Genomic DNA, 7,768 nt, shown 5'->3' with positions numbered 1-7,768 from the left:
CGCGTGATGTCATGATATTCCAAATTGTATATGGTACAGTAACAGCTTTGGTAGGATTTACAAGCAGCATTACCTATAAGTATAAATTAATATTTTATTGACTTCTTTTTAATTAAAAATTAGTTTGAGTTTAATTAGTTAATGAAATTATTACAATCATGATTTTATATAGATACTTAGGTGTGGCTAGGTAGTAGCTTAGGTGAATAAAAAGGAGGGTAAATAATATAAAGAGATAGAATCTTTATAGTATACACATTAGACTGTTTTCACACCTATTTCTTATATTGTTTAGAGCACTATTTGTGCTCAGTATTCATTTATTATTCATTTAAATAATAAATAATGAGCTACATTATTTTTATTATTTAACAAGACTAATTCGGTATATACTTTGTGATAATGATTGAAATTATATATTTTCAATTTGAGTTCATATAACCGTAAACATATGCATATATTATACCTTTACACTATTATAATTATAGTTCTGCGATTGACACAGAACTATTCATTTTATTTAAAAATTATTCTTATCACTGCACATTAATTGAGTTTATAATGAAGTGAAAACTTCAATAATATAATATGTAGACAGTGTGGTACTCGCATAACACCAATTTGTTTGGCAGAAGTTCATGTTAAGTAAATATGGTATGTGATTCATTCCAGAGGAACTTAAGGGTGAAATATAGAAAATATATTAATATTAATATATATCATATTGTCAGTTCTTCCGTTTTTCAGTATTTGAATTGATAAAGAAATGACTTTGAATATTTTTTCAAATGTTCTCATTTTTATCCCTCGAAAACAGACAGACTCTTTTATGTTGAAGCAGATATGTTATGTTGGATAATATCGGATTATTGAAATAAAGTTTTATATTATTCAACCCATAGGGAATATGTTTTCCGATATCTTTTTACTACCTAAAAGGTACTAACTTTACTATATTACACAAAACTTACATATATGTGAAAAATATAAAAACAGCTTAATTCTTATTAAACTTAGACTAGGTGCTCTCTAGTAATAACAAAATTTAAATTTATTAATAATATCAAGATATTTTGAAGTTACAAAACTGCTATAGACAAGTGTAGGTATTTCACCTGGACCCATGTTAAATACAACTTTCATACCGGTACCTACATCGTGTTTTTATACTTTCTTCCTCATCTCATTCCATATACCAAGTCTTGTCAACCTTTTGTGTGTTTGCTGTGAAATGGGCATTTGGTTACAGCAGTAGCAACAACAACAGATAATACAATAGAATCGTTGGCCTATTTCAGTTAACACTTTTATTTGTTAATATCTTAATTAAACTTAATCAACTGACGATTATAGTTAACAATGAAATTTATAGACTAATATTGCTGGAATTTTCTTGCTGGAGTTTCAATATTCGTAATGGAGGTTATTAATCTTTCAAATCACTATACAATCAATACGTCAACTATTAGAACTTTGTGCCTTTTTTACATATTATAATCCTACTTTCTCAATAATTTCACAATTTAAATATTTTGTTGGTATCACCTTTGAGTAATGTGCTAATATTTGTTTACGTATCTGACGCTCTTCCTCTGTATATTGGAGTGCCTTGTTAAATAATTTACTTTACTTTTAAATTTAAGTAATTTCTCCCATTTACTTTATTTGTTTTTTAGTTGTCATTTGACAACAGTCATTTACAGTGGTGGCAATAAATATGTTCTTTGATATTGAAATGACATGTTTAATAGTGTATATTGTACATAATAATATTCGGACAAACAACTTCCACATTAGGCTTTTAGAACAAAATGTTGTAAAATTTTTTCTTATATGAGGTTAGGATTATGTAAATTAAAATGGATTTAGTGCTAGACTTCAAACAGAAATTAAAATAAGGCATCTTAAAACTGTTTATTTACAGACTATAAAACTATAAAAAAAAAATGTACAATAGGTGTATTCAAGATGTCTGTGCATCGTTGCATGTACAAATTTATTTGATTTTACAAAAACAATTTCTTTTCTTATAATTCTGCTTTTCACTTGTTTTTGGCATTAGTGGAAATTATTATATGCCAAATTATCGAATCTGGGTTATATTTTACAAGCAAATAAATATGTAAACAAAAATCATCTGTTCTAAATATTTTCAAGACTAATATGCACAACGTGTGTTCTCGATTATTTGAGTTTGCAAGGATGCACAGACATCCTGAATACCCCTAATATTTCTTTATATAATAAATTTTAAGAAGGTTATGTACACTTTTTCCAATATTTTCTTAATTATGTGTCCATAATATATATTGCTAATGGAATAATAAGGATTCTTTAAAAACAGAAAGGTTTTCAAAGTATTCTATAGTAGTGCTGTTCGTATTCGGTTTTACGAAGTATTCTCGAACTTATCTGTCGAAGGATCTATTAGAAAGGAACTGGTGGATAACACTACAGAGTGTTGTAAGGAAGCCGAAGTGGCATAGTTTGTGCATCAGACCTTCGAACCATACGGTGTCGAAGGAAAGCCTTCCAACACTCTGTTGTTGCTTTCAATACAAAATGAAAATTTGACACTAGCATCTCACTTCATTTTGCATTAAAAGCAACAACAATTGCCATGACGTGACTGCAATCATAACAAGCCGCTTAGACAATTCCATTTATTTCATTGATTAGACGTTAAAAATATAAATAATTACACAACCAGCTCAACTGCAAAGTTAAGCTGGTTTGCCATAAACAGCTAATTCGCGCCTTATTCACGTACGCCTTTCACTATTTGGTCTGCAATCTCTTTCGCCCATATGGAAAGAATCTGTCTTTTCGAGATATATATGTATGTTCTTTGTTTTTGGTTGAAACTTTTAAGAAAAAAAATGTATTTGAAACAAATGAAACTCTAAATTATTTGAGTTTATGGAAATTTTCTTTGATGTTGTGGTGCTTTTATATGTATTTTTAACCATTATATATCATTTATATACCATATATATGGTATATAAATTAATTTCTTTTAAGGTTTTTCAATAATTTTTGTAATTTCTATGTAATTATTTTGCTTAAACTTTTACATTGTATAAAAATAATATGCACTTATTTCATTTACCGATATTGATTAAAACAACATTTGCTTTTAAATTCACTTCAATTACTACTTATTTATAAAATAAATTGTTTTATATCATAACAAAAAAATATGTTTTTAATTATTTAAATTTCTTTTCTTAACTTATGTTTAACTAAATTATATATATATATGCATAAATTTTTAATTGATTCGTATTATTGTGTTCAAGATTTCTCCTCAAAACAAAATTTTTCTTATAAATTTTAAATTTAAAATTAAATTTTTTTTAATATAATAATAAAATATGTAGGAATTGTACTGCTTATAAGATCTTTTCAAATGTGGACTCGGTTATCTTCTCCGTCACTTTTTAAATACCTGTCCACCGTCTCGGTATTTCATTATTTTAACGATGTATAAAGCTGCCGTTATTCATATAGTCCAACTTTTTAATATTGCAGATGATTGTTGGAATTATTATAAATGAGTGTTGGAACACCTATGCTCGATTAATTTCATCACACGTATTTCATTGATATGTTAATTTATTATCACTATTTAAACAAGGATATGTATTGTTTTTAATTGTTAAAAATCTTGAATCTTTTTATTTAATCTCCTTCAGTACCTTTCATTCACAATTTTAAATTCACGAAAATTTACAAAAATAAAAAAAATCTCCACAGGTACAAAAAAATTTCTCCCGCACATATAAAAATCATAAAAGTCTTCGAACAGCACTGCACTCGGACTTATATTTTCCGATATCTTGACAGTATCCAAAACACACCTTTTATACGACAGTTTATTTCGAGGTTTTAATGTTCCAAACGCGATCAGCACACTGGCCCATAAGGGCTGTCGTGAAGACGGAACCTCTTAGGGCATTGATCTTAATCTTCCACTTACCGTAGTAACGTAGTAAACAGAGAGAGTCCTAAGGTAATTGTTAAGCTCAATGTAGTTTCAACTGGGGAAGTTGGACCTCATGCAGATGAGACAATCATCTGTATAGCAGATTTGCCTAATGCATTGAGGAGGAAGGGAAAATGAGAAGGAAGGAGAAGGAAATATTTACAAGGATGGGGTATTCGCTAGAAACAGCCATTACTCGAAACAGCTGTATGGTCAGCTAAAAATTCAATTAACTAAAAATTTCGTTTTTACAATTCACTACTGTTCGAAACCTGTCAGTTACATTTTATAATTTTTTAATTGTTATGTCATGATTTCAATTATAAAATAATTAATAATCAATTTAAAAACAAAATATTTTTCTTATAATTTGGTACTATTTAAAAACCTTTGCATTAGCAAAACAGTTTTCTTCGTAATTTTCGTCGTAATTATCTTTAAATCTACATTCGTTTAATTTTGGAGAATCGCTCAATTTTATAAGAAACTTATAAATAAAGTGTTCAATTAAAAATTAAAGGATAACTTCAAAATACCATATGTATTTAACGAAAAATTGCTTCACATTCGGTTATACTTTTTATAATAGAAAAGATTTTTATTTTCTACAATCCATAATAAGCGATGAAACTATTTTCCAGAATTGATAGAACCCTAGTTTAATGGACAATAAAATTTGCAACATTGGTGACTTTCCTTGTTCTAGTATTCTATTTTATTAAGAAAATATCCTCAGTAATGTCGTTCAGTTATATCTAAATGGGACATAAATATTCTTATATTGTATATAAATTTTAAAATACAAATATAGGTACATTTTTCCTTTGTAAATGAAATTGTTCTTTTTTATTTTCACAATCACTCTTCATTTGTCATTAGAGAGGTTGTAACATATATTCGCCTTGCATAAACATTTCTTCTTGGATAGGTGCATATTTGGTTAAACTTCCCGTTAATAATACTTTCCATTTAAGTCTTTTTTTATCTAAATTCGAAATTTTAAGCCCACATTTAAATGGATTAAAAATAATTTCCTTCTTTTTATCGCATACATTTTGTCAAATAAATTTCGATTTCATCAATGAGTTTTTTAACATCCATCGCACTAGTAATTCGTATGAAATGCGAAAAAAACCATCAGATACAGAATCCGACAGGTCTAGTATTTTAGTGACGACATTGACTCCATATCGCATAATTTAATAGACCTAATCAGCTGTAAGCAATAAGCAATAAGCCGCGTGATGTCATGATATTCCAAATTGTATATGGTACAGTAACAGCTTTGGTAGGATTTACAAGCAGCATTACCTATAAGTATAAATTAATATTTTATTGACTTCTTTTTAATTAAAAATTAGTTTGAGTTTAATTAGTTAATGAAATTATTACAATCATGATTTTATATAGATACTTAGGTGTGGCTAGGTAGTAGCTTAGGTGAATAAAAAGGAGGGTAAATAATATAAAGAGATAGAATCTTTATAGTATACACATTAGACTGTTTTCACACCTATTTCTTATATTGTTTAGAGCACTATTTGTGCTCAGTATTCATTTATTATTCATTTAAATAATAAATAATGAGCTACATTATTTTTATTATTTAACAAGACTAATTCGGTATATACTTTGTGATAATGATTGAAATTATATATTTTCAATTTGAGTTCATATAACCGTAAACATATGCATATATTATACTTTTACACTATTATACTTATAGTTCTGCGATTGACACAGAACTATTCATTTTGTTTAGAAATTATTCTTATCGCTGATCATTAATTGAGTTTATAATGAAGTAAAAACTTCAATAATATAATATGTAGAAAGTGTGGTACCCGCATAACACCAATTTGTTTGGCAGAGGTTCATGTTAAGTAAATATGGTATGTGATTCATTGCAGAGGAACTTAAGGGTGAAATATAGAAAATATATTAATATTAATATATATCATATTGTCAGTTCTTCCGTTTTTCAGTATTTGAATTGATAAAGAAATGACTTTGAATATTTTTTCAAATGTTCTCATTTTTATCCCTCGAAAACAGACAAACTCTTTTATGTTGAAGCAGATATGTTATGTTGGATAATATCGGATTATTCAAATAAAGTTTTATATTATTCAACTCATAGGGAATATGTTTTCCGATATCGTTTTACTACCTAAAAGGTACTAACTTTACTATATTACACAAAACTTACATATATGTGAAAAATATAAAAACAGCTTAATTCTTATTAAACTTAGACTAGGTGCTCTCTAGTAATAACAAAATTTAAATTTATTAATAATATCAAGATATTTTGAAGTTACAAAACTGCTATAGACAAGTGTAGGTATTTCACCTGGACCCATGTTAAATACAACTTTCATACCGGTACCTACATCGTGTTTTTATACTTTCTTCCTCATCTCATTCCATATACCAAGTCTTGTCAACCTTTTGTGTGTTTGCTGTGAAATGGGCATTTGGTTACAGCAGTAGCAACAACAACAGATAATACAATAGAATCGTTGGCCTATTTCAGTTAACACTTTTATTTGTTAATATCTTAATTAAACTTAATCAACTGACGATTATAGTTAACAATGAAATTTATAGACTAATATTGCTGGAATTTTCTTGCTGGAGTTTCAATATTCGTAATGGAGGTTATTAATCTTTCAAATCACTATACAATCAATACGTCAACTATTAGAACTTTGTGCCTTTTTTACATATTATAATCCTACTTTCTCAATAATTTCACAATTTAAATATTTTGTTGGTATCACCTTTGAGTAATGTGCTAATATTTGTTTACGTATCTGACGCTCTTCCTCTGTATATTGGAGTGCCTTGTTAAATAATTTACTTTACTTTTAAATTTAAGTAATTTCTCCCATTTACTTTATTTGTTTTTTAGTTGTCATTTGACAACTGTCATTTACAGTGGTGGCAATAAATATGTTCTTTGATATTGAAATGACATGTTTAATAGTGTATATTGTACATAATAATATTCGGACAAACAACTTCCACATTAGGCTTTTAGAACAAAATGTTGTAAAATTTTTTCTTATATGAGGTTAGGATTATGTAAATTAAAATGGATTTAGTGCTAGACTTCAAACAGAAATTAAAATAAGGCATCTTAAAACTGTTTATTTACAGACTATAAAACTATAAAAAAAAAATGTACAATAGGTGTATTCAAGATGTCTGTGCATCGTTGCATGTACAAATTTATTTGATTTTACAAAAACAATTTCTTTTCTTATAATTCTGCTTTTCACTTGTTTTTGGCATTAGTGGAAATTATTATATGCCAAATTATCGAATCTGGGTTATATTTTACAAGCAAATAAATATGTAAACAAAAATCATCTGTTCTAAATATTTTCAAGACTAATATGCACAACGTGTGTTCTCGATTATTTGAGTTTGCAAGGATGCACAGACATCCTGAATACCCCTAATATTTCTTTATATAATAAATTTTAAGAAGGTTATGTACACTTTTTTCAATATTTTCTTAATTATGTGTCCATAATATATATTGCTAATGGAATAATAAGGATTCTTTAAAAACAGAAAGGTTTTCAAACATTTTTTTATGAAACAAATAGTATTCTATAGTAGTGCTGTTCGTCTTCGGTTTTACGAAGTATTCTCGAACTTATCTGTCGAAGGATCTATTAGAAAGGAACTGGTGGATAACACTACAGAGTGTTGTAAGGAAGCCGAAGTGGCATAGTTTGTGCATCAGACCTTCGAACCATACGGTGTCGAAGG

At 27.7% G+C, this 7,768-nt stretch overlaps 1 long non-coding RNA gene across 2 annotated transcripts; it reads right to left on the bottom strand.

The window, feature by feature from the left end:
• Positions 1-4,653: 4,653 nt before the first annotated feature.
• LOC119664502 lies at positions 4,654-6,912 on the bottom strand. 2 transcript variants are annotated; one of them, XR_005251214.1, is made up of 3 exons: positions 6,769-6,912; positions 4,801-5,296; positions 4,654-4,740 (listed from the first exon to the last, which is right to left on the bottom strand). It is a non-coding gene; the product is annotated as an uncharacterized LOC119664502 (long non-coding RNA). The 2 variants fall into 2 exon arrangements; XR_005251213.1 differs by having other exon boundaries at positions 4,654-5,296; positions 6,769-6,909.
• Between the last annotated feature and the right edge of the window lie 856 nt (positions 6,913-7,768).

This window comes from Teleopsis dalmanni, unplaced genomic scaffold, assembly GCF_002237135.1.
Source record: "Teleopsis dalmanni isolate 2A unplaced genomic scaffold, ASM223713v2 unscaffolded_contig_2066, whole genome shotgun sequence".
Lineage (NCBI taxonomy): Eukaryota > Metazoa > Arthropoda > Insecta > Diptera > Diopsidae > Teleopsis > Teleopsis dalmanni.
The sequence above is the reverse complement of the archived record's forward strand: the minus strand, read 5'-3'. Positions and strand labels throughout refer to the sequence as shown.